Below are 27,265 nucleotides of genomic sequence, written 5' to 3'. Positions count from 1 at the left end.
AAGATGCTACTGGAATTCAATAATCAGGTGATGCTGATACCAAGCAGGGGCCAGCTCAGTAGTGCACCTTCACTTTACTCTCTTCCCTACCTTATTGTCCTAAATCCTCGCTCCTCCTTCCCTGGATTGAGTCTCCTAATAAAGAAGGAGCACAAAAACTTTTGCTTCAGGCCTTATTTTCTGGGGAACCCAAGTGAAGACACAGTTATTCAGTGGACCAGTTGATCTAAATCTCTGCAAATGTATTAATCAAAATGCTTTCAGTTACAAGTGGGAAAAAGCACTACCGAAAATATCTTAGGAAATTTATAATCTTACACAATAAGAAGAGCAGGCTTCACTCATGTGTAATCCAGGTATGAAAATATTGTTGGTTCTGCTTGCTTTTATCTGTTGGCTTCCTTTTTACAAATAGTCCCAGAGTCACATCCCTCCAGCTTAATATTCCCAGCAGAAAAGGGATTTCCCTTTTGAAAATCTATATATTCATCCAAAGAGGCATGTATATTCATTCTGGGGCGTGTACTACTACTGGTAATGGTGATTTTTGGTAGGAAGTCAACCCCATAATTGTCATTTTTTCCAGGAATTCATGAAATGAAGCAGGAGAAGTTCATTAAAGGAAATATGGATGCAGAGTAGGCGAAAACAAGAGACTGTATGGCAGAAGTCATCTCCACTATTACAGTGTTCAGGTTCTACCAGTAGACCATAAACTCTGTGCTCACCTTCCAAGACTCTAGACCTGAATGTAATCAGTTATTTCCCAAACCAAGCATCTTTTTTTCTAAATACCGCCTTTTTTATTGCCTTTACTATGTGGCACATCCTAAAATTATGCTAGTCAAAGTGTCATCCAGAGACCAGCAGCATGGGCATCACCTGGGAGTTTGTTAGAAATGCGAAATCTCAGACCTTCTGTCAGGCTGACTTAATCAGAATCTGCATTTTAACAAGATCCCCCATTGATTTGTATGCACATTAAAATTTGAGAAGCACTGTCCAAATGTCCTGTGTGAAGACAGACTGAACCCCTGAAATGCAAGATGGGAAAGGATCCATTAGGTCTGACAAGGTTTAAGAGAGGAATGATAATTCTGTCTTTGGGATAAGACACTGTCGTATTTTTTAATTAATCCCAAAGCTGATGGTCAAATAAGTTATTCACTTCTTAGAAGAGCAGCTGGCCGTTTCCAAAGGGGAGTTTATGTGCACAACCAAGAAGGTTTTAAATCCCACACCTACACTCTTTCGCAGAGATCATACCGAAGTGTGATTTTGTTTTAAAGGCACAAAATGTATAAACAGATTCAACAAAGTAAAACTATGGTCAGTCATTGGGTTGGCTAGTAGGTGCTTAAGGGAATTTAAATATTATCTAACGTGAAACTAGCCAAAAGATTTTTTCGTAGTACGGGAAACAATATTTTTGTACAGTTTGGAGGTTATGAGAAGGTGTGTGTTGAAGCATCACCTGTAAGTTTAGTAATGTGTTCTTTGTAGAAATACTGTTCTCACCAAACTATGTTCACATTAACAAAATCACAGAAGTCCACAGAAGAACTATCACCTTTAACAAGGAAATATTATCCTTCTCTTTGACGTCAGAGGAAAATACACCTAAGATGTGCATGGGTTTTATGGCTAGAGAAATATAAAATGCTGAAACTTCATTAAAATCCAAAGGCAATAAAGGGAATCCAGTTTTCATATTACCATCTGTCTTCACAGTGTCTTTCATAGTCATCTACCATGTTTGTATCTAACTTGGAACCACACATCATGAGATAGAAATGCACTTCCTTATTAGGTGATGACTTTTTCTAAAAAAACCAGGTGTGGCCCATGGGAAGGCAGCCAGTCATGCACTCGTTGTAGTGGGTTAACTGGTGACCCCCTTGCCCCCGCTCAAAAAAGATAGGTCTGTCTGGAACCTGTGAACGAGACCTTACTTAGAAAAAGGATCTTTGCACATGCAATTAAGTAATTAAGAATCTGGAGATGAGGTCATCTTGGGTTAGAGTAGGTCCTAAATCCAGTGACCTCATAGGAGAAAAAAAAAGGAAAGAAAACACAAACACAGAGAAGAAAGGTGAGTGCAGATGAACGCAGGTTGGAAATATGCTGCCACAGCCAAGAAACACCAGCAGCCTCCACAGGCTGGGAAAGGCAAGGAAGCATTCTCTGCTAGAACATCCAGAGGGAGAACAGCTATGCCAACGTCTTGCTTTCAGACTTTTAGCCTCCAGAAATGTGAGAATAACTTTCTGTTGTCTTAAGCCACCCAGTTTGTGGTAATTTATTATGAAAGCCCTAGGATACCTCATTTGGGATACTTTGTCTTCTAACTTTTCTTTAAATTTTATAAAAGCAATAGGCTTTTATAGGTGGACATTGAATATATCAGCAGCAAGCCACCCAAGGTTTTCTTTGCCTGCTGATATAGATGGGGAGGTGATGCTGGTAAAAGATGCTAATGAGTGGCTGTATATAGGGCATGAAATTTGAATCATTTTTCCCAGGATACATGATAATCCATCCATATGCACTCTATAAGTTCCCTTGTGACCAAGGCATGGAAAATAGAGGGAACCGGAGGTAAGCATAGAAGTTGGTAGGTGTGGCTACCCGCCTGAGCATTGAACTATGCTCAGTGCTTTATTTTTCACCCTGATCCATTTCAGAGTGAACCTGGGGCTTCCCTGGCGGCCCAGTGGTTAAGACTGCACGCTTCCACTGCAGGCGGCACAGTTTGATCCCTGGTCGGGGGACTAGATTCTGCATGCCCCACACCGCGGCCAAAAGAACAAACAAAAGACATTTCAGAGTGAATCGACCAGAGGTCACACCTTTGTTTTAGTCATTTCATGTGAAATCCCTGTCAGGCTTATTCCTAGCAGTGCGTCAGGGCACAAATGATTCATTCAGTGCTTTGGAGGAGAGACTGAGTCTGGCAAGAGGCAGCAGAGGACAAATCAGTGGGAACCTGTTATGAATTGAGGAGGAAACTACAGATGTGGTTATTTCCAGGAGAATAACTGACAGCTGTAAATCAAGTTCCATGCAGGGAGGCACTCAGAAAACTCGGTCTAGTTCTGGTCCTGATTTTCGGTGAAGTTACTGTAGTTACAGAGATTATTAGGGTGTGTGGACACCCCCCCCCATTGTTCTAATAGTTTGTTCCAACTGTTGTGACGGAAAAGAGGGACGAGTATTACCCTTCTCTTCTCTATTTCCTCTCATATCTACTAATGGGCATTCCCCTTGCTCACCCCTGAAAAATGGAGACCAGACAGCAAAAACTGGAATCAGATCCCAGTGAGCTCCCCGAGAACCACGATCAATTGCTTAAAAGCCCCTAAGCCCCAAAGGAAGGCAGTGAAGCCCTCAACAACCAAATACAGAAGGAAAACTCCACCAGGAGCTCTCAGGAGGGACTGTAATCCACAGTTACACATCAAATCGTGTGCTAGCTCCAACCTTAAATCTGGGATGGCCCCAATTCTCTGTGTGTGTTTAGAATAAAGGCCATTGATATACCATTGAATGTGAAAAAGGAGACAGTGCATCAGGAAGAGCCATGCGTGTCCACATTAGAAAACAAGTGAGAGTAGTCAGGGAGGCCAGGGGGAGAGGGAAGACCAATGATCTCAGACTGAACTTGGATGAAGGGAATCTCCTAACAGAGGATGTCATAAACCTATTGGGAAAAGTCCTCCGGAGCTTCAGTCTCCAAAAGGAAAAAAATATCACTTGATTTTATAACTATGGGCAGTTAAAAGAAGAACTGTGGAGGGTTGAACAGTGGCCTTTAAGAAGATATCCACCTCAAATCCCAGGAACCTGTAATGGTATCTCATAGGGCACACGATGTGATTAATTTACAGATCTGGAGAGGGTGAGCTATCTGGATTATCTGGCTGGGTCCTAAATGCAATAGCATATATCTTTATAAGAGAGAGGCAGAGGGGATTTTGAGGGAGACAGAGGGGAAGGGAGTGCAAAGATGAAGAGCTGTGGTCACAAGCCAAGGAACCCCAATAGCCACCGGAAGCTGGAAGAGGTAAGAAAGGATTCTTCCCTAAAGCGTCTGGAGGGAGCACAGCTCTGTCAACACCTTGGTTTCAGACTTCTGGCCCCAGAACTGTGAAAGAATAAATTTCTTTTGTTTTAATTAAGCTGCCCAGTTTGTGTCATTTGTGATGGCAGCCCTAGGAAACTAAAACAAAAACTAAAAAGGTCCTTAAGGGCCAATTTAATACCCTTTCATTCACACCCTGAGGAACAGATATTCATCTTCAGCATTCTAGATTATTAAGTAATAATAACATCCTGGACTTTGGAGAGTCATTTATCAAGAGCTAAGATATTTTTAGGTTTCACCAACATAATTTTTCCCCTGAGAACTATAAGGCTAAGTTTCTATTAGAGAGAAAAATGTTGAGGGTAAGGGATTTTTGATCCTGACTTGAATATGGTGTTTAGGCAGCCGTTAAGTTCTGTATTATTTACTGTCATTTCAAACACAGAGACAAATGTCAGAAGAGAAGATAGAGACCAATATGAATTCCTTAAGAAGAAAAATACTGACAGAGAGAGAGAGAGAATGAGAGAGAAAGAAAATGGTACTCATGTATCAAGGAATAGAGTTTAGATCTGTTGTCGGTGCCTTATGGAGATTATGAACTGTAAATAACAACTTCATCATTCCCACTCCAGAAATACAGTTCTCTTGGGGAAAGTACTGAGGGGCAGCAATAACCATTAGTGTACTACCAGCTATGATTTACCTTTGATATTACCAAGATGGCAATATGCACTAAGCTAGGGGCTTCTTTTCCAGTAAGCCCAAAGTATGTTCAGAGGTCAAAACCAGAGTTTTCTAACATCAAAGTTGTTGGAGGAAAAAGTTCCACTCAAGAAGTAAAGCTCCTCTAAATTCTACAGATTTCAAGAATAAGATCAAACTTTACATTCCATGATGGGACTAGTTTGAAAATTACAATCTTGCATCTCAGATTGATTTAAGTAAACTTTGCCTCTGTTGCCCTGGAAGCTCCCTCAACCTGCTCAATAGAACCAAACATTCAATCGGCTGGAAGCTAGAATGAGCTGTTATGTGAAGGTGAGAACTTTCACAGTCTATTCTCAATGATAAGACAGCCACACACATATGCGTGGGCTCCTGTTTATAAACAGTAAGTGTGAAGCCATGTTTGTAAAAAGAATCAGGAGCAGGTTGAAAATAATACAGCCTGGCTTTCTTGTTTTTAATTTCCATTGAAATATAGTTGATTTACAATGTTGTATTAGTTTCAGATGTACAGCAAAGTGATTCAGATATATATAAATATATATATTCTCTTTTAACATTCTCTTTCATTATAAATTATTATAAGATATTAAGGAGAGTTTCCTGTGCTATACAGTAGGTCCTTGTTGATTATCTATTTTATATATAGTAGTGTTTATATTTTAATCCTGAACTTTTAATTTATTCCTCCCTACTTTTCCCCTTTGGTAATCATAAGTTTGTTTTCTATACCTGTGAGTCTATTTCTGATTTATAAATAAGTTCATTTGTATCACTTTTTTAGATTGCACATGTAAGTGATATGATATTTGTCTTTTTCTGTCTGGCTTATTTCACTTGGTAATATGATCATCTCTAGGTCCATCCATGTTGCTGAAAATGGCATTATTTCATTCTTTTTTATGGCTGAGTAATATTCCACTGTGTATCTATACCACATCTTCTTTATCCATTCATCTCTTGATGGACATTTAGGTTGCTGGCTTTCTTTTAAGTCAACCGTTTTATTCAGCTTTTCTGGGAATCTTGTGTTTATGTGGGTTAACAATGAAAATGCTGACTGTAAGTAAAAATGCATTATCTCAGCCTACTGATAATGATAATAAATACTGTCTCTAATAAGTGAGCTTGGGGGCTAATGTATACTTAGTTCTTACTCTGTCTACAATGTTGAGCTTCTATTGATTCATAATCTGGAGAAATTCACATTTAACCAGTATGAAGAGAGTACTTGATATAAGTCACACACTTGGCTATGTTTTTTTGAATATATTATAGCCTTTAATTCTCAAAACATCCTGGTGAATCAACTGTCAGTATCCCTGTTTTACATATGAGTAATCTAAACTCCAACATGTAATTTAGGAAGTTTAAGTGAGAAGGCCAAGGTTTACACTCTAGAAATTTGTACCTAATCAATAGTTTATACCAAATGGCTTCTATAGTCCATTTTAACTTTGAAAATATATTTCTAGAACCAAGTGAGAGCAAACATCAACATGGTTCTAACCACACTCATAGCAGTGAAAGAGTGAAATACAGGTGAATAAATGGAAGATACTGAATAGGAGGTATTACTCACCCATGTTATTACTCTTTAAAAAAGCTAAAAAAAGCCAGGCTATAAAAAGTCCTCTGTGACGACAAATATAGTTGTTACCCTAACATTAACATTATCTGTTTGGTTGTAATATATTTTCTAAATGTCTATTCCCCTTTGTATAACAGAATAATAGATCCCCTCCAATTGTCACATAACTTGTATTGTTAATATCTCTCTGCATTAGAAATATAATTCCCCACCCACTCTATGGACATTCTTTAGCCAGGGACATTTGAGCAAAAGCTTTGAGAGTCATATAATACCACCAACTCTTTTACTCTTTCCCTTGCCAGGAAAGGAATGGCTCAGGCTGGAACTTCTACCTCCTCCTAGATCTTGAAGTGAGAAGGCCTATGGAGCCTCATTAAAGATGACTCATAGCTGACAGCATAAAAAGCAAGTGAGAGATAAGCTATCACTGTTGTAAATGAACGAGATTTTAGAAGGATTGTTTGTTACCGCAAAATACCTTAGCATAAGCTGACTATTACATCCAAGTATTGTTCTGCTTTTTTTAAAAAAAAGAATTCCCACACTATCAAATTATTCTCAATCTAAAATTGTATACTCAACTAGGCTAGCAACTAAATGTGAAGGTTGAATAAAGCCATTTTTAGGCATGCGTAAAAATTGCCTTGGAAATTTACCTCCAATGTGCTCTTTCTTAAGAAGCCACTGGAAAATATATTTCATTAAGCAAATGAAGCAAATAATCAAAAAAGGAAGAACACAGGGTATCCAGGGAAATGTGAAATGTAATACAAAAAGAAGCAGAGGAAATAACCAGCATAATAATAAAGAGAAATGTCAAGATGACATCTGTATACCAATTACCTAAGAGCAAATCAGAAAACTCTAGGAGAGATTTCTTCAAAAATATGAAATTGACAGAACACCTAAAGTGTTGAACATGTTGTATAGTGTACCACTGGATGAAAGGCTCAGGATCATTTTTAATTTAAAAAAAAAGGAAGCTAAGTAGAAAGGGAAAAAAAGCAAGATAATTATTAACTTCAGGGAAGGAAAACATGGTGTGAAGGGAAATAAGAGTAATCATGATTCAGTTGTAGAGAGTGTTTACCAGTCATAATACAAACACTGAATACTGTAACCAGAATTATAATACAAGTGTATTGGGAAAATGTGTGAACAGGAAGGCTATTATGTATGTATGTACTTGGGGCGAGGAGGTGGTGAAAGAGAGCTAATCTTTCATAGAAGGGAGTTAATTGATGATATCTATAACTGAAAAACCAAGCAGAAATATGTGCATGTTCTTTAGAGATATGTAGGTAAATTCAGAGAACATCAGCTGAAGAGTTGAAAGTTGTTGCTTTTGAGGGAAAAAAAGGGGGAGGTCAGAATGCTGTTTTTTGTAACAAGCCTTGTAGAAAAAAACAAATTTGGATCCTTGAAGTACATGCATGTATAATTTGACATAAAATAAACACTATTTAAATAAAAATCCATTTTCAAATGAGAGGAGTATAATTTGGAAGTTGGTATCAGGTAGTTCAGGAGAAAACAGACAGTATTTTCTTTCAAAATGTTTCCCTACCTTGTATTTTTTCTAAGTTAAAACCACATTTTCAGATCTGTGGGTTACCAGCTAATTTCTGCCCTTTCACTTGATCTCAGGCCTCAATATTAAGTTTCTGGAAGTTTTATGCCCTAGTTTTTTCAGAGAAGAGCAAAAAAAAAAATGTCTACAATGAAAAACCAAAACACAAACAAAAAGCAGAAGCAAGCAAACAGAAAAATCTCACAAATCAGACTGAAAAGACAGCATCTATTAGCCTCCTGAGGCTTTGTATCAAAACACAGGATCTTGGAAACTGATCAGATTTGGAGATCCAGAACCCCTACTGTTCCTTCTCTTTCTTTTGGATTCTTTTTTCTCATTGCTTCTGGTGCGTTGCCAACCAGCAGGGGCTGGGAAGGTGGTGCATCCCTCTTGCCCAGATAGATATTCACTCCATCGCTGGGCTGCATACTGAATGACAAATTAAACATCAGCATTCTCGAGCAACTAAGCCCGCGAGCCACAACTACTGAAGCCCGCGTGCCTAGAGCCCGTGCTCCGCAACAAGAGAAGCCACCGCAATGAGAAGCCCGTGCACCGGAATGAAGAAGAGTAGCCCCCTCTCGCCGCAACCAGAGAAAGCCCACGTGCAGCAATGAAGACCCAACGCAGCCAAAAATAAAATTAATTAATTAATTAATTTCTAAATAATCAGCATTCTCGGAATTAATTCTAACCTCTGGGAGCGTGGTTCCCTCTGGAGTCGGCATGTGAATGTTCATGGGACGACTGCACACTGAAAGGCAACTGACAGGGTTTGCATCAGACCTTTGTGTGTCTATGCCTGTTTCAACCTTTTGATAAAATATTTATTTGAAAAGCCATTCCTTGGTCTCCAAGCCTTGCAAATCCCCCAAAGAAAGGTTATCACTTAGATAGGCAGCAGTATGTTAAATGACTCCATCTGCAAATGGATTAAACACACACACACACATACACACACATTAACCAGAACAACAAATCCACATAGAATAAGAAAACTTCAATCTTCTTCCAGTGACTTATAGTCTCAAAAGGGTTGTCTTAAAATCAGGTTCTGTGGACATACTTTGAACAACTTTCTTGCAAAAGACCTCATTTCCCTCTAAAAAAGATATAGTGGAAAAGACTGTGAGCAAGAAATCCTTGCTCAGTTACTCTTATGAAAAATCTGTGGACTGAAATGGAAAATCTATTATAATCTCCTTTATGAAAATGACTCCGTCTATAAACTAAGTGTTCTATTATTCCTCTTTAATTTCTGGCACTTTAATTTCTGTTCTCTGAGAGAACATCCGACATGAAAAACTTCTACAGTTAGATTTCACAGAAACATGGGATTATAATTTTCAAGCTGGTAGGATGCTCTGGGATAATTCAGAACGTAAGGGATGAACCTCCATGTTGAAGAGATCAGAAAGCCGAAGCTCTGAGAAGGCAGGTTCGTGCTGCCGGTTAGTTACAGCTTCCTGACTTCCTGGTCCACTCAGGTGGCTGATAATGTAACAAGATGTTCAGAATGAAACATCTGATGGTGTTGGGCTGTATCCCTCAGAACTGCAAGCCTTGTAGTTGCCCAGCTGTGAGATGGAAAAAGAGCTGGGGAACAGTGACAGAGACAGGAGAATCTTGCGTATCTGAAGCAGAAGGTCCTGGAGCGACCCCGCTGTGTACAGGAGATGGCCGACAGGACATGGCAGCAACCTCCACTAGTTGAGGGAGAAGGAGGCTACCATTTATAGGGAGATTGAGGTCCAGGTGGCTCATCAGTTACCAGGGAAACCAGCGTCTAGGGCAGGGAGAAAGCATGTAGGTAGTTACTAATTATGCCCTATAATTAAGACGAAGCAAGTACTGGTTGAGCAGGGGGATATACAGAGAGCAAGAGAACAGCCATCTTGAATGGCCTGACCATACAGATGGGAATAGGGTAAATGCCAGAAAGCAGAAACACCTCCAGTTCTCCGACAGCAAACTTTGTTTTTTACCTGGAGTACAGAAGAATGCTGCCTTGTCTGTCGAGATAACATTTATAAATAAAGAGGGGATTAGGTATAAAAAATAATCTGCAATTCAGTATTTATATTAAACAATTACACACTTTAGTAAACACAGAAATGAATAAGAAGCCTTCTTCCTTGTGGGTGCACTAGACTTTTCCCCCCTTCCTTTTAAGTGTTGTGCATTGACTTGATTGTACGTTGGAAATGATGTGTAACAATATTTCAATTAATTTTACTCGGAATTTGTTTATGAAAAGTTTTTTGAACATTAAATGATCAGTATTACTTGAATGCATCCAGAGGTTATTTAAACCAAAACAAAAAGGCCATCAGTCCCCCCCTCTCCTCCCCAGGTGCGCATTCTAGCGTGTGCAGTGTGCAACTTGAATTGAGGCCTTTCTGTGAGCAGTATCATAGCTTCTATCATGGAAAGTACTATGTGTAACGTTTGTCATGTATATGCCTAAATTTTAATTCCCTATAAACATCTGTCACACACAAAAAAGTAATCTTCCAACTCTGCCCAAAGAGAGAGCCAAGCTTACGCCCATGTTTGCCTTAATTTGAAAAGTACTAATTACAAGATGTTTGTTGACTCTTCTGTGATGCTAGTGAGAATATGGGTGAGGGGGAAATTTGAATGCATAACCTGAATTGAATCAGAGATCTGCTGACACACATCCAGCCCAAGGCTCCCTCGGGTGCAGCTCTTCTTAGGTAACTGCCCACTAGCATAGACGGAAGGAAATAGAAAGGAAATTTATTCCCAGAAACCATTTTCCTGGCTTTCAAGGCCTTTCTGTCAATGATTTTCCTTTTTTTCTCACCCATCTTATCTAGTGCAGTATGCTGAAAGTTTAGGAATTTTAAATCCACAAATACCTTCACAACTGAGCAAAACAGTGTTGGAGCACAGACTACGTTCTGGGTAGGGAGGGTACCGGTACGCGTTCTCACAGTCACCCTTTAAACCCGTGAATGTCATCAGCCAACCAAGCTCTTCCAGTCCTTTCCGGTTTGACTCCATTTTGCAATCTCAAATTCATCTCATAGCCCTTTCTTGGCAAATACTATATTCACTTCTGAGTAACCTCAATAATTACATCATACATATTTCCAGAGAGCATAGCCCATGACTGAACTGAGAAAAATCAGGTGGGTCCAGGCAGAGGCCACCTACAATGATTCCCCTGTGGCTGGAACTAGTCTCATGCACTGCCAGTACCCAATGCTATTTATGAGAACATAATGAGGGGAGTATCATCTCAAAACCACACAGCCAGAAAACAAATTCTAGGAACACCAGCTACACTGAGATAGCGAAAAAGGGTGGGGGCGAAATCTGATGGATTTGCTTCTCTTTTGTGCCAGCTGATCTCCCTGGAGAACTAGTGACCAGCAACATGGTCTCCAGGTACATTCTCCAGGCTTCTCTTATTTGGTTACTCACAGGAAAGCCTAGGCACCATTGCCAACGCTTGTCACCTCATTTATCAAGGTGTACCGTTCTATGAACAAAGAGGATATTAGGTATGAAAGCCATCTTCAATCTTTGCCCAAAGGGAGAGCCGAGGTTATACCCATCTTTTTTTCCACTTGGAACTCTCTTCCTCTCCCGGTTCCTTTGTAACTTGGAGAACCACAGTCCTTCTGACGTGGAGTCTAACACCACTCATCCACTTTACACACACACACAAAATTCTCTATGCCAACCACCAAGCCCAGTGACTTTTTGACGTTGCACACGATAGCCATCTGAACTAGGCTTACCTGTCCTGGTACACAGCTCTGCTTCCTTTACTCAACTGAGCCTTCAAATCAGGACCAGCACATTCTGCAAAGAGATTAAGCACACACACGCACACCCACAGCTCCTAGAAGGTGACTCCATGCTTCTGCGCCCTTGTTTTTTAACAGGCCAAGTATATTTATTACTTTCCCCCTCATGAGAAGCATCGTGTCCCATCAATGACCACAACCCCCTGCAGCCACAAGGGAGTTGCAGTTACATGTCCTCATCACCATGTAATTATTTCTTCTAAAAATAGTATAATCATTAGCATCTCCCCAACCTAATTACAGTTAAATTCCTAGGTAATCTATTACATTGGACATATGCTCAAATTCAAAGTGATTTCTAAGTTGGATTTATGTCAAGTTTCCCATCTCAGTGTCCTTTTCCCCTAACATTCTTTAATATGACAGGTGACATTTTTCCATTCACGTTTATTTCAAATGTGTTAGTTCTCTGGAGAGAGGTAGGTAGATACATAAACCAAAGTCCATGCATCCTTCCTTGCTGAATCACAACCCTTAGGATATTCCTAATCTTATATCTTGGTCACTAATTTCCTTGCTTCCTTGGACAATTAATGCATAGAGGAGGGTAGGTAAGGCAGTTTTAATAAGTCAGGAATGGGTTTTATTTAAAACTCTGATCCATGCCTTTACATTTTTGGGTCTTTTGAATAAAAATAGGTAGCCTAATTTGCACACTCTTTCAGTGCTTTCTCTCTGTGTGTCTCTGCTCTTCCTTGGCATTCTGCTGAATATGCACCTCAGGAAGAATTCAAGGCTTCCTTGGCATGATTTTGATGAATCGGAACCTATGAGGCTTAATAAGAGGCACCAAAATGGACAGGCACCTAAGGGGAAAAATAGGTCCGTGTTGATGGATGTCTTTCCCAGGGGAGTTGGGGCACTGCTGAGATGCAGTTTTTTTCAGCAAGTGGTAAAACAAATATAATTCAAGGCAGCACATGCAAAGCAGGATGTGCAATATATTTTCTCAGCAGAAATAATCAGATAAACAGCTGCTTTACAGGGTGCCAAAGGGACATACAGCAAAGAAGAAATGCACCAGCCCAGAAAAGACTGCATGGAATGGAAACACAAAAATCATCCTCATTGAGTCGAGTGATGGTTCAAAGTGAGCCTTATCTACTCATTCATTATTATACTAAACTCCCAAAAGGGCATTAACCTTTGGTGTTTCAGTTTACTCTTTAAAAAAAATAATTCAGGGCTTTCCTAATCTTCATGATCAGAGAAAGCGAAAGCTGCAAGGTATTATAGCAACTGCTTTTTTAATAAAATAAAAGGAGATCCCTCATGGAAGATGATGCCTTATCTGACAACATCAGGTTACTGGGCAGGGGTGCTGTGGCTGTCTATAACAGATATATCCACTGAGTTTTCCGCCCCCCAGACCTGTTTTACTAACCCTTTGTGATGAAACAGAACTTTTAAAGAAGGGATGTGTAGTTTATTGTCTACCCTACTTTACCTCATTCTGCCAGTTTCCTTAATCTCTCCTCTTCTTTCTGACAAAGATTGCAAACTTCCTAAGTGAATTTGTGTTTGAGTTTCACAGGTTGTGTATTAAACATGCCTTTTCATTCTGATGCCTTGACCTCTGGGGCCTTGCTGACCCTCGAGGGACTGTGCCTCCCAGGGCTAGCCAGTTCCTGGAGATAGTAAATGACTTGCCTGTGAGCCCAACTCTCAAATGCAAACCAACCAACCCAGAGCCTACACCCCTAACAGCCTTCTCTATCAGGCTGTCACACTCAGGGCCACCATCCACCTGCCTTAATCACTCAAGGGCCGGGTACCAGACAACCAGGGATGGTCCCTATGCCCCAGAGCCTGCCAGAAGTATTCAGACCAGCCAGACCTCAGCCTGGATACCCCACCACTCCCCTTTCTTCCCACAGAAATGCTAATGAAGGCTCTTGCCCACATTTTCCCCTCACCCCTCTGCCTCCTGAAGGAACGTGCTTCTTCCTTGGGTGGCTTCTCTTTGGCATGGCATACCCCCTCCTCTTGGGAACTGTGAATAACAAGTTACCTTTTCAGTGGCAACCATCAGCTGATCAGTTGGCCTTCCCATACCTGAATAATAATAAAACCTGTATTTTATTTTATTTTTTTTAGTGTTTTTATTTATTTTTTATTTCTTTCAAACATCTTTATTGGAGTATAATTGCTTTACAATGGTGTGTTAGTTTCTGCTTTATAACAAAGTGAATCAGCTATACATATACATATATCCCCATATCTCCTCCTTCTTGCGTCTCCCTCCCAATCTCCCTGTCCCACCCCTCTAGGTGGTCATAAAGCACCGAGCTGATCTCCCTGTGCTATGAGGCTGCTTCCCACTAGCTATCTGTTTTACATTTGGTAGTGTATATATGTCCATGCCACTCTCTCACTTCATCCCAGCTTACCCTTCCCCCTCCCTCTGTCCTCAAGTCCATTCTCTATGTCTGCATCTTTATTCCTGTCCTGCCCCTAGGTTCTTCAGAACCATTTTTTTTTTTTTTAGATTCCATATACATGTGTTCGCATACGGTATTTGCTTTCCTCTTTCTGACTTACTTCACTCTGTATGACAGTCTCTAGGTCCATCCACCTCGCTACAAATAACTCAATTTCGTTTCCTTTTATGGCTGAGTAATATTCCATTGTATATATGTGCCACATCTTTATCCATTCATCTGTCGCTGGACACTTAGGTTGCTTCCATGTCCTGGCTATTGTAAATAGAGCTGCAATGAACATTGTGAAAACATGTATTTTAAAACAGACATTGTGGGTTTCCTTTAATTTCATATTTGTCTTAAGTGACAATGAGAAGGACCTTTGTTAGTTACAGGTAGCCTTCCCCACCTCACAACACATAAAAGAATCTCTTCTAATGGAACTCATTTCCCCAAACTCTGACCACTTCAAGAGCTAAACTGCATCTTTGTAAAATCTCCTTGAAGAAATAAACTAACAATGACCCTCAAATTTCCTTTATCTCGATCTGCAATCCTACCAATAGGAAAAAAATAAAAGATCACAGCATGGAGGAAGGACATATGCAAGAAGAAAATCTACTTTGGAAGGTTACTTAAGATCTGTTAGAGTCAAACACATCCTAAAAGCCAACCGTTGTAACTGCACCTAGAGTTACCTCATCCTAAGAGGGAAAATCCTTCATAATCTCCGTGCATTATGCATGAGGATCAAAGAATACGCTGTCCACAGGAGTTACTTCTACTCCCTTACACTGCCTTTAGAAGAGTGTCTACATACCTATTGTGAAGGTTGTCTAGTTACCATGAGAACCAGAGATTTGGTAGGTGTGCACACATGAATAGTAAGTTTTAATCACTTTCACAGAAGGTAGCATATATTGATAGAGTTGACCTGCCTTAAGGTAAATTCTACTTTAAACTATAAACAACCCCGCAATAGATCAAATGAATACTTTAGGATCTTGAATGTGTTTTTTTAATCTATTACTTTCACTTTTACGGAGTAATTTTATGACAGGCATTCTAGATTCTGTGGATTCAAAGGAAATACGGTCCCTGTTTCCAGAAGACCACAGCTCCTGAGGCCCTGACATGTACACTGTCGCTCACTGTTACGGGCGCGGTCACCCTGTTATGGAAAGTGTTCTGTGAGTGCACAAGGCAGGAGAGAACAGTGCTGAGGGGCTCCAAGGAAGGGTTCAGAGACTATTTCAGAGCAGCTGGATCCTGAAAGGTAAGGGGAGGCTTTTAGGGACTAAACTGTGTTCCTCCACCCTGAGCCCCAGACATATAGGGCCTTGAAGAAGGTAATTAAATGAGGTCATAAGAGTGGGACTCTAATCCAATAGGACTGGTGTCCTTATAAGAAGAGGATGAGACACCATGAGTGCACATGCACAGAAGAAAAAAAAAAACAAAATGTGTAAAGATACAGCAAGAAGGCAGCCATCTGCAAACCAAGAAAAAACCCCTTAGAAACCAGTGCTTCTGGCACCTTGATGTTGGACTTCCAGCTTCCAGAATGAGAGAAAATAAATTTCTGTTGTTTAAGCCACCTAGTCTGTGGCAGTGGGTTTTCTTTCTTTTCCTTCTTTTTTTTCTTTTTTATGACAGCTTTAGCAAACTACTAAAGAGGCTAATAGGCAAAGAAAAAAGAATAGCCGAAAAGGATGTGGAGGAGAGACTTCCGAGTAAGTGCAGCATTTTCAAAGGCATGAAAGAGCCTGTAAATGCAAGGTCTAGTGAGAAGTTCAGTGAAGCTCCTGAGAGCCCAGGGGAACTGGAGAAAACTGTGAAAGGAGAAAAGGCTACTGAAGTAGTTTGGAAAACCCCTTGAATGCTAAAGTAAGCAATTTGCAACTGATTGTGTTTGTGGTAGGGAATCAACAGCAATGTTGTGGGCAGCAAAGTAAAACTCAATATAGAAAGGGAGAATAAGAGGCTGGAGTTATGTACAATAAATTAGGTGAGAAGTGATGAAGGAAGGAATGAAGTTGGAGGAGTGGAAGAGAGGTAGTTACACTTGATTCTAGACCTTGAACTTGAGAATCATATGTCACTCTAATTCTTCCTCTGGAGATAATTTATCTTTCCCTTCTGACTTCTCTTAAGATCATTCTGTAATGTATCAAAATATTTTCTTACTTCTACTTCTTATGATTTTTAGATTCTCTGAATCTAAGGATTAGAATTAGTTTTAATCAACTTTAAATATTCCAGCCTTCCCTCTCTTGGAATACTGTATAGTCTCCATTATATCTCTCTTATCCTTCTGCAATTCAATTAGACACATAATAGACCTCTCTACATCTTTCATATCTCTTAATCTATATCTATCTATCTTTAATTTTATTTATTTATTTATTTATTTTATTTATTTATTTATTTTTGCTGTACTGCGAGGCATGTGAGATGTTAGTTCCCCTGCCAGGGATCAAACCTGTTCCCCCTGCAGTGGAAGCACAGAGTCTTAACCACTGGACTGCCAAGGAAGTCCCTATTTTTATATGTTTTTATTTCTTTTTCTCTGTGTTTCAGTCTCGAGAATTTCTTCAGAACTATTTTCCAATTCTCTAATTCTCTCTTTAGCAGTGCCCAATTTCCTGTTTGACTCTTCTATTGAGGTTTTAATTTCAATTATATATTTAATTTATAAAAGTTTTATGTGATTCTTTTTGAAATCCATTTGGTAATTTTACAGTGTTTTGATTTTTATTCATATTTTTGGATCCACACTTTTATTTCTTTAAATATGTTAAATATACTTATTTTATATCCTGTATTTAGTAAATTCAATATATGAAGTTCCTGGTTTTTTTCTGACTTTTGATCATGGTGCTCTGAGTGTTGGGGTGTGTGTGTGTACGTGTTCTTGTCTTTCTATAGCAGGAGGAATTTTATAGCAAGAAGGTTGTTCAACATGGTATCACGCTACCAGATATACAACTGAATAAGACACAAACTATAACCATTTATGAGGTTGAATTATGGGCTTTGGGAACAAAATTAATGTGGGGTGATGTCTGGAAGAAATAAAAGTATTGAAAAGACTTCCACATTTTTGGTTTGATATATTAAGTAGTTGCTGTGGATTAAGATTTTAAAAATGAGTTTAGGGGAATAAAGAATCCAGTTTTGATAAACAAATGTCCAACTGACAACTGTAATTAGGATTTCATTTCAGGATAGAGGTTAGAAAGTTAATCATAGATTTGATAGCAAACAAGATATAGTCAGTAGCTGAGCCCATCCAAGTTACCAGTATCATCAAGGGGACCATTTAAAACAGGTGAAACAGAGATCAAAGGACAGAGAAGGAGGAGTTAGAGGAGTAGGATAGTAAACAGAGAAAGAGTCAAAGTGTTGGAGCTCATGAGTGAGTAAGAGTCCAGAAAATCAATGGAGGATAAAATTTCAATGCAGGAAGCATTCAAAACAATCAGAAACTATAAAAATGTAAAGTAGAATTAGAACCAAATATTTATTATTGAATTTAGACATTAAGCTTATTTTCCTGAGTTCATGAACTTTGATAATCACTAGCTGAAGAGAGAGAGAGAGAGAGAGAGAGAGTGACAGTGTTTTAGGAAATAGAGCCAAGGGAAGATTAGTGAAGTTGTTGATTTTTCTTTTTTGGTATTACTTGTTTCTCTGGAGATTGACCACGTTCATAAGCATAGAGAATTGAGCCACTAAGGAAGGAGAGATGGAACATTTGGGCGAGAGGGGACAACAGATAGAGCCAAGTCTGGGAGGTTTTTTGGAAGGAATGAACTCCAAGACACAATGAAAGGAACCATCAGACTTGTAGAGAAGCAGGAACACTCCTTCTGTGAAACACAAGGGAAAGCATGTGAAAAGGGCCCTAGATGATCTAACTGTGGATTTTGAGAACAGCTGAAAGGGGTCTTCCTGATACCATTTCCACCCTTGCCTCTCCTGCACAGTAAGTTATCTGCTGAAACAAAGAATGGTGGAAATAGATAGGAAACTTAAGAAGAGGAGAAAGAATTTTAATAGCCATGTAATCAGGGAAAGAGGAATTGATCAGGAAGAAGGAAAATAGTTACTGAGTTTTGTCCTGTGGTTCTCAAACTTTAGCGAGCATGAGAATCATGTAGAGAGTATCTCAAAACACAGTTTGCTGGATCCATCCCCCAGAGATTTTCGCATATTAGTGCTAGAATTTCTAAATGTTCCCAGTTGACACTGATGCTTATGTTCTAGGGACCACATTTTGAGAACCACTGTTATTTTTTAAAAGGGGGAGTGAAAAGGAAGTATTTAAACCCAGAAAATTTCTCTGCAGAGTTCTTCGTAAGTATGTAACTTTAGCAGATTAATTTATGGGGCAAAACTATGTGATATTTACATGTTTTATTTTATGCATTTTAAGGATTCCCTACCTTTACTGAGGCTCTTTCCTTGGCCTGGAATGCCCTTTCTTATGTAACCCGATCATGATTCTACGCATCTTTCATAGGACCTCCTCAAGTTCACCTTACTAGGAAATAGTGTTTCTGCATCTCTCTTTGGAATCATCTAAGCTCTGTTTTTATGAGTACGTCATGTAATTTACTTGCATCCAAATCTCATTCAGCAAAATATTTTTGATCCTAGACCAGATGTCTGGATCTCCAAACCCCTAAACTGGAAGCTCCTTGAGGACAGAAACTGTCCTATCTTCCCCCATTCCTTGCACCGTTAGGCACAATGCCTGAGAGAGAGAGTTACTCAATATTATTCCTGCAAATGAATAATAGGCTTGCTCCCCTAACAGGCTGCTTAAGAGACTTTGAAATATCCAGCTGAATAGGCGGGGAACATTAAGTCAGAGAACATCAGAACAAACTTTTGCTTTAAATGATTTGCCTTTTCTCCCCTGACAGCAGCTCTTATTAAAATAACATTAGCTAAAAATATTTCTATGCCAAAAGTAATTATGATAATGTTTCTCTGCATTTATATAGTTCGTTTTGTTCTAAAATTTCATAGTACACAGACCTCAGCTTAGGAAAAAAGAAAAGCACTGAACTGGACTTGAACTTCTCATTCCATCACGGGGCAGCTTTTTTGTCTCCTACCATATCCCTAAGCCCATTAACACTGCTGCTGTCTAAGTCCAGGTTCAAACATTGTTTGACAGCCTCACGGAAACTACTTGGGCATGGATTCAAAAGAGAAATTTCAGTTAGTTCTCCACAAAGGATTAAATGTTGTTGTCCCTCACTGGATGCTCTCATCTATAACAGGTGATTAAGATCATAATGGGCTCATACAGTTTTGTTTTTGTTTTTTTTTAACATCTTTATTGGAGTATAATTGCTTTACAGAGTTGTGTTAGTTTCTGCTGTGAAACAAAGTGAATCAGCTATATGTATACATATATCCCCATATCCCCTGCCTCTTGTGTCTCACTCCAACCCTCCCTATCCCACCCCTCTACATGGTCACAAAGCACCGAACTGATCTCCCCATGAGATGCAGCTGCTTCCCACCAGCTATCTATTTTATATTTGGTAGTGTATATATGTCTATGCCACTCTCTCACTTTTTACCCTTCCCCCTTCCTGTGTCCTCATGTCCATTCTCTACATCTGTGTCTTTATTCCTGTCCTGCCCCTAGGTTCTTGAGAACCACTTTTTTTTTTATTCCATATATATATGTTAGCATACAGTATTTGTTTTTCTTTCTGACTTATTTCACTCTGTATGACAGACTCTAGGTCCATTCACCTGACTACAAATAACTCAATTTCGTTTCTTTTTATAGCTGAGTAATATTCCATTGTATATATGTGCCACATCTTCTTTGTCCATTCATCTGTTGATGGACACTTAGGTTGCTTCCATGTCCTAGCTATTGTAAATAGTGCTGCAATGAACATTGTGGGACATGCTTCTTTTTGAATTACGGTTTTCTCAGGCTATATGCCCAGTAATGGGATTGCTGGGTCATATGGTAGTTCTATCTTTAGTTTTTTAAGGAACCTCCATACTGTTCTCCATAGTGGCTGTATCAATTTACATTCCCATCAACAGTACAAGAGGGTTCCCTTTTCTCCACACCCTCTCCAGCATTTATTGTTTGAAGATTTTTTGATGATGGCCATTCTGACCGGTGTGAGATGATACCTCATTGTAGTTTTGATTTGCATTTCTCCAATGATTAGTGATGTTGAGCATCCTTTCATGTGTTTGTTGGCAATCTGTATATCTTCTTTGCAGAAATGTCTGTTTAGGTCTTCTGCCCATTTTTGGATTGGGTTGTTTGCTTTTTTGATATTGAGCTGCATGGGATGCTTATAAATTTTGGATATTAATCCTTTGTCAGTTGCTTCGTTTGCAAATATTTTCCCCCATTCTGAGGGTTGTCTTTTTGTCTTATTTATGGTTTCCTTTGCTGTGCAAAAGCTTTTCAGTTTCATTAGGTCCCATTTGTTTATTTTTGTTTTTATTTTCATTTCTCTAGAAAGTGGGTCAAAAAGGATCTTGCTGTGATGTATGTCATAGAGTGTTCTGCCTATGTTTTCCTCTAAGAGTTTTATAGTGTCTGGCCTTACATTTAACTCTTTAATCCATATTGAGTTTATTTTTGTGTATGGTGTTAAGGAGTGTTCTAATTTCATTCTTTTACATGTAGCTGTCCAGTTTTCCCAGCACCACTTATTGAAGAGGCTGTCTTTTCTCCATTGTACATTCCTTCCTCCTTTATCAAAGATAAAGTGACCATATGTGTGTGGGTTTATATCTGGGCTTTCTATCCTGTTCTATTGATCTATATTTCTGTTTTTGTGCCAGTGCCATACTGCCTTGATTACTGTAGCTTTGCCGTATAGTCTGAAGTCAGGGAGCCTGATTCCTCCAGCTCTGTGTTTCTTTCTCAAGATTGCTTTGGCTATTCGGGGACTTTTGTGTTTCCATACAAATTGTGAAATTTTTTGTTCTAGTTCCGTAAAAAATGCCATTGGTAGTTTCATAGGGATTGCATTGAGTCTGTAGATTGCTTTGGGTAGTATAATCATTTTCACAATGCTGATTCTTCCAATCCAAGAACATGGTATATCTCTCCATCTGTTTGTATCATCTTTAATTTCTTTCATCAGTGTCTGATAGTTTTCTACATACAGGTCTTTTGTCCCCTTAGGTATGTTTATTCCTAGGTATTTTATTCTTTTTTTGTAATGGTAAATGGGAGTGTTTCCTTAATTAGTGTAAAGGAATGTAAGAGATTTCTCTGCATGAATTTTGTATCCTGCAACTCTACCAAATTCATAGATTAGCTCTGGTAGTTTTCTGGTGGCATCTTTAGGATTCTCTATGTATAGTATCATGTCATCTGCAAACAGTGACAGTTTTACTTCTTTTCTGATTTGTATTCCTTTTATTTCTTTTTCTTCTCTATTTGCTGTGGCTAAAACTTCCAAAACTATGTTAAGTAATAGTGGTGAGAGTGGGCAACCTTGTCTAGTTCCTGATCTTAGAGGAAGTGGTTTTGGTTTTTCACTGTTGAGAATGATTTTGGCTGTGGATTTGTCATATATGGCCTTTATTATGTTGAGGTAGGTTCCCTCTATGCCTACTTTCTGGAGAGTTTTTATCATAAATCAGTGTTGAATTTTGTCAAAAGCTTTTTCTGCATCTATTGAGATGATCATATGGTTTTTATCCTTGGATTTGTTAATATGGTGTGTCACATTGATTTGTGTATATTGAAGAATCCTTGCTTTCCTAGGATAAACCTCACGTGATCATGTTGTATGTCCCTTTTAATGTGCTGTTGGATTCTGTTTGCTAGTATTTTGTTGAGGATTTCTGCATTTATGTTCATCAGTGATATTGTCCTGTAGTTTTCTTTTTTTGTGATATCTTTGTCTGGTTTTGCCATCAGGGTGATGGTGGCCTCATAGAATGAGTTTGGGAGAGTTCCTCCCTCTGCTATATTTTGGGAGAGTTCCTCCCTCTGCTATATTTTGGAAGAGTTTGAGAAGGATAGGTGTTAGCTCTTCCCTAAATGTTTGATAGAATTCGCCTGTGAAGCCATCTGATCCTGGGCTTTTGTTTGTTGGAAGACTTTTAATCACAGTTTCAATTTCAGTGCTTGTGCTTGGTCTGTTTATATTTTCTATTTCTTCCTCATTCAATCTTGGTAGGTTGTGCTTTTCTAAGAATTTGTCCATTTCTCCAAGGCTCTCCATTTTATTGGCATATAGTTGCTTGTAGTAATGTCTCATCATCCTTTGTATTTCTGCAGTGTCAGTTGTTACTTCTTTTTCATTTCTAATTCTGTTGATTTGAGTCTTCTCCCTTTTTTCTTGATGAGTCTGGGTAACGGTTTATCAATTTTGTTTATCTTCTCAAAGAAGCAGTTTTAAGTTTTATTGATCTCTGCTATCGTTTCCTTCATTTCTTTTTCATTTATTTCTGATCTTGTCTTTATGATTTCTTTCCTTCTAACTTTGGGGGGTTTTGTTCTTCTTTCTCTAATTGGTTTAGGTATAAGGTTAGGTTGTTTATTTGAGATTTTTCTGGTTTCTTGTGGTAGGATTGTATTGCTATAAACTGCCCTCTTAGAACTGCTTTAGCTGCATCCCATAGGTTTTGGATTGTCGTGTTTTCATTGTCTTTTGTTTCTAGGTATTTTCTGATTTCCTCTTTGATTTCTTCAGTGATCTCTTGGTTATTTAGTATTGTATTGTTTAGCCTCCATGTGTTTGTATTTTTTACACTTTTTATCCTGTAATTGATATCTAGTCTCATAGCATTGTGGTTGGAAAAGTTACTTGATATAATTTCAGTTTTCTTAAATTTGCCAAGGCTTGATTTGTGACCCACGATATGATCTATCCTGGAGAATGTTCCATGAGCACTTGAGAAGAAAGTGTATTCAGTTGTTTTTGGATGGAATGTCCTATAAATATCAATTCCATCTTGTTTAATGTGTCATTTAAAGCGTGTGTTTCCTTATTTATTTTCATTTTGGATGATCTGTCCATTGATGAAAGTGGGTTGTGAAAGTCCCCTACTATTATTGTGTTACTGTTGATTTTCCTTTTATGGCTGTTAACATTTGCCTTACGTATTGAGCTGCTCCTATGTTGGGTGCATATATATTTACAATTGTTATATCTTCTTCTTAGATTGATCCCTTGATCATTATATAGTGTCCTCCATTGTCTCTTGTAATAGTCTTTATTTTAAAGTCTATTGTGTCTGATATGAGCATTGCTACTCCAGCTTTCTTTTGATTTTCATTTGCATGGAATGTCTTTTTCCATTCCCTCACTTTCAGTCTTTATGCATCCCTAGGTCTGATGTGGGTTTCTTGTAGACAGCATATATGCGGGTCTTGTTTTTGCATCCATTCAGGCAGTCTGTGTCTTTTGGTTGGAGAATTTAATCCATTTACATTTAAGGTAATTATCGATATGTATGTTCCTATTACCATTTTCTTAATTGTTTTGTTTTTGGTTTTGTAGGTCTTTTCCTTCTCATGTGTTTTCTGCCTAGAGAAGTTCCATTAGCATTTGTTGTAAAGCTGGTTTGGTGATGCTGAATTCTTTTGCTTGTCTGTATAAGTTTTAATTTCTCTGTCGAATCTGAATGAGATCCTTGCTGGGTAGAGTAATCTTGGTTGTAGGTTTTTCCCTTTCATCACTTTAAATATGTCCTGCCACTGCCTTCTGGCCTGCAGAGTTTCTGCTGAAAGATCTGCTGTTAACCTTATGGGGATTCCCTTGTATGTTGTTTGTTCCTTTTCCCTTGCTTCTTTTAACTTTTTTCTTTGTATTTAGTTTTTGATAGTTTGATTAATATGTTTCTTGGTATCTTTCTCCTTGGATTTATCCTGTATAGGTCTCTCTCTGCTTCCCAGACTTGATTGACTATTTCCTTTCCCCTGTTAGGGAAGTTTTCAACTATAATCTCTTCAGATATTTTCTCAGTCCCTTTCTTCTTCTCTTCTCCTTCTGCGACCCCTATAATTCAAATGTTGGTGCATTTAGTATTGTCCCTGAGGCCTCTGAGACTGTCCTCAATTCTTTTCATTCTTTTTTCTTTATTCTGGTCTACAGTAGTTATTTCCACTATTTTATCTTCCAGGTCACTTATCCGTTCTTCTGCCTCAGTTGTTCTGCTATTGATTCCTTCTAGAGAATTTTTAATTACATTTATTGTGTTGTTCATCATTGTTTGTTTGCTCTTTAGTTTTTCTAGGTCCTTGTTAAAAGTTTCTTGTATATTCTCCGTTATATTTCCAAGATTTTGGATCATCTTTACTATCTTTACTCTGAATTCTTTTTTCAGGTAGACTATCTATTTCCTCTTCATTTGTTAGGTCTGGTGGGTTTTTACCTTGCTCCTTCATCTGCTTCATATTTCTCTGCCTCTTGTTTTGTTTAACTTCCTGTGTTTGGGGGTCTCCTTTCCCAGGCTCCAGGTCCGTAGTGTCTGTAGTTTTTGGTGTCTTCCCCCAGTGGATGAGGTTGGTTCAGTGGTTTGTGTTTGCTTCTTGGTGGAGAGGACTGGTGCCTATGTTCTGGTAAATGGGGCTGGATCTTGTCTTTCTGGTGGGCAGGGCTGCGTCCGATGGTGTGTTTTGGGGTGTCTGTGAACTTAGTATGACTTTAGGCAGCCTCTCTGCTAATGGATGGGGTTGTGTTCCTGTCTTGCTAATTGTTTGGCATGGGGCATACAGCACTGGAGTTTGCTGGCCGTTGGGTGGAGCTGGGTCTTAGCGTTGAGACGGAGTTCTCTGGGAGAGCTCTCGCCAATTTATATTTCGTGTGGCCAGGAGGTCTCTGGTGGTGCAGTGTCTTGAACTCAGCTCTCCCATCTCAGCAGCTCAGGCCTGACACCAGACCGGAGCGCAAGACCCTGTCAGCCACATGGCTTAGAAGAAAAGGGAGAAAAAAAGAAAGAAAGAAAGAAAATTATTAAAATAAGTAAAATAATAATAATAAAAGAAGAGAGCATCCAAACCAATAAACAAATCCACCAATGATAACAAGTTGTAAACACTAAACTAATATAAACATAAAAATCAGGAACAAATCAGTTGCAGACAGCAAACCCCAAGTCTACAGTTGCTCCCAAATTCCACTGCCTCAATTTTGGGATGATCTGTTGTCTATTCAGGTATTCTCCACAGAAGCAGGGTACATGAAGTTGATTGTGGGGATTTAATCTGCTGCTCCCGAGGCTGCTGGGAGAAATTTCCCTTTCTCTTCTTTTCCGCACAGCTTCTGGGGTCCAGCTTTGGTTTTGGCCCTGCCTCTGTGTGTAGGTCTCTCTCAGGCATCTGTTCCTGCCCAGACAGGACGGGGTTAAAGCAGTGGCTGATCAGGGGGCTCTTGCTCATTCAGGCTGGGAGGATGGAGGGGTACAGTAGTTAACTGGAACGCAGGGCGAGCCTGCGGTGGCCAAGGCCGGCGTGACGTTGTAACAGCCTGAGGCTCACTGTGTGTTCTCCCGGGGAAGTTGTCCCTGCATCGTGGGACCCTGACAGTGTCCCATGGGGGCGTGTGGATAGTGTGGATAGTGACCTGTGCTTGCACACGTGATTCTTGGTGGCTGCAGCAGCAGCGTTAGCATTCCATGCACGTCTCTGGGGTCCGAGCTGCTAACCGTGGCTTGTGCCTGTCTCTGGAGCTTGTTTAGGCGGTGCTCTGCCTCCTGTGGGCAGACGCGGAAGGAAGCCCCTCTCCTCATGCATCCGGAAATAATAGTCTCTTGCCTCTTTGGCAGACTTTTTCCCAGACTCCCTCCCGGCTAGCTGTGGTGCACTAGCCCCCTTCAGGCTGTGTTCACGCAGCCAACCCCAGCCCTCTCCCTGGGATCCACTGAAGCCCGAGCCTCAGCTCCCAGCCCCACCCACCACAGTGGGTGAGCAGACAAGCCTCTCGGGCTGGTGAGTGCTGGTCGGCACTGATCCTCTGTGCGAGAATCTCTCTGCTTTGCCCTCTGCACCTGTGTTGTTGCGCTCTCCTCCGTGGCTCCGAAGCTTCCCCCCCGCCACCCGCCCCCCATCTCCGCCAGTGTGGAAACTTTTCCTCCTTCACAGCTCCTGTCCCTATTCTTTTGTCTCTGTTTTTTCTTTTGCCTTATGCAGGTACGTGGGGAGTTTCTTGCCTTTTGGGAAATCTGAGGTCTTCTGCCGGCTTTCAGTGGGTATTTTGTAGGAGTTGTTCCACATGTAGATGTATTTTTGATGTATTTGTGGGGAGGAAGGTGATCTCCCGATCTTACTCCTCCACCATCTTGAAGGTCCCCCTCATACAGTTTTTCAGTCCCTTCCAACCAATTATGGTACTGAAGAAAAAGCCAAAAAGAAAAAAAGGGAAAGAAGAGAAAAATGGGAAGCAGGAGGAGAATGCTTGCAGGAATTCTGCAAGGCTTTCTCAGTGTGAAAGGGTCTATTTCTTAGGATGCTTGTCAGGGAGCTCTCACACTCTTCACCTTAGGTGCATTGTACCCAGGAGGACTCTCCATCTTTCTTCCCATCAATCTTGTTTGTCTGTTTTCAGACACCAGCAGGATGTGTAGTGCACACTGATGCACACCCTCATGCACACATTGTTGCCTTTCACAACTGTGAAATAATAAAGAATATGTCTGGTCTCTGTCCATAGTTCCCAGAACAGAGCTTCAAAAACCTTAGAATTTCCAGAATGATGGGAGTATCTTCTTTATGCTAATGGTGACTCAAGGTGACCTTTAGATGATTTCAGGATGGGAGTTGGTCACCAGAAAGACCAACCACCTGATTAAAGGATTGGAACTCTGGGACAACCCTACCTCCATGAGGAGGGAGAGCTAAAAATTGAGTTCAACCACAAAGTCAATGATTTAATTAATTGTGACTACATAATGAAACCCCAGTAAAATCTCTGGACACTGAAGCTCAGTGGAGTTTCCTGATTGGTGAACACTCTGATGTGTTGGGAGGGTGACATGCCCTGATTCCATGGGGAGAGGACATAG

This window comes from Monodon monoceros, unplaced genomic scaffold (genome assembly GCF_005190385.1).
Source record: "Monodon monoceros isolate NGI ecotype Baffin Bay Population unplaced genomic scaffold, NGI_Narwhal_1 Super_Scaffold_17, whole genome shotgun sequence".
Lineage (NCBI taxonomy): Eukaryota > Metazoa > Chordata > Mammalia > Artiodactyla > Monodontidae > Monodon > Monodon monoceros.
The sequence above is the reverse complement of the archived record's forward strand: the minus strand, read 5'-3'. Positions refer to the sequence as shown.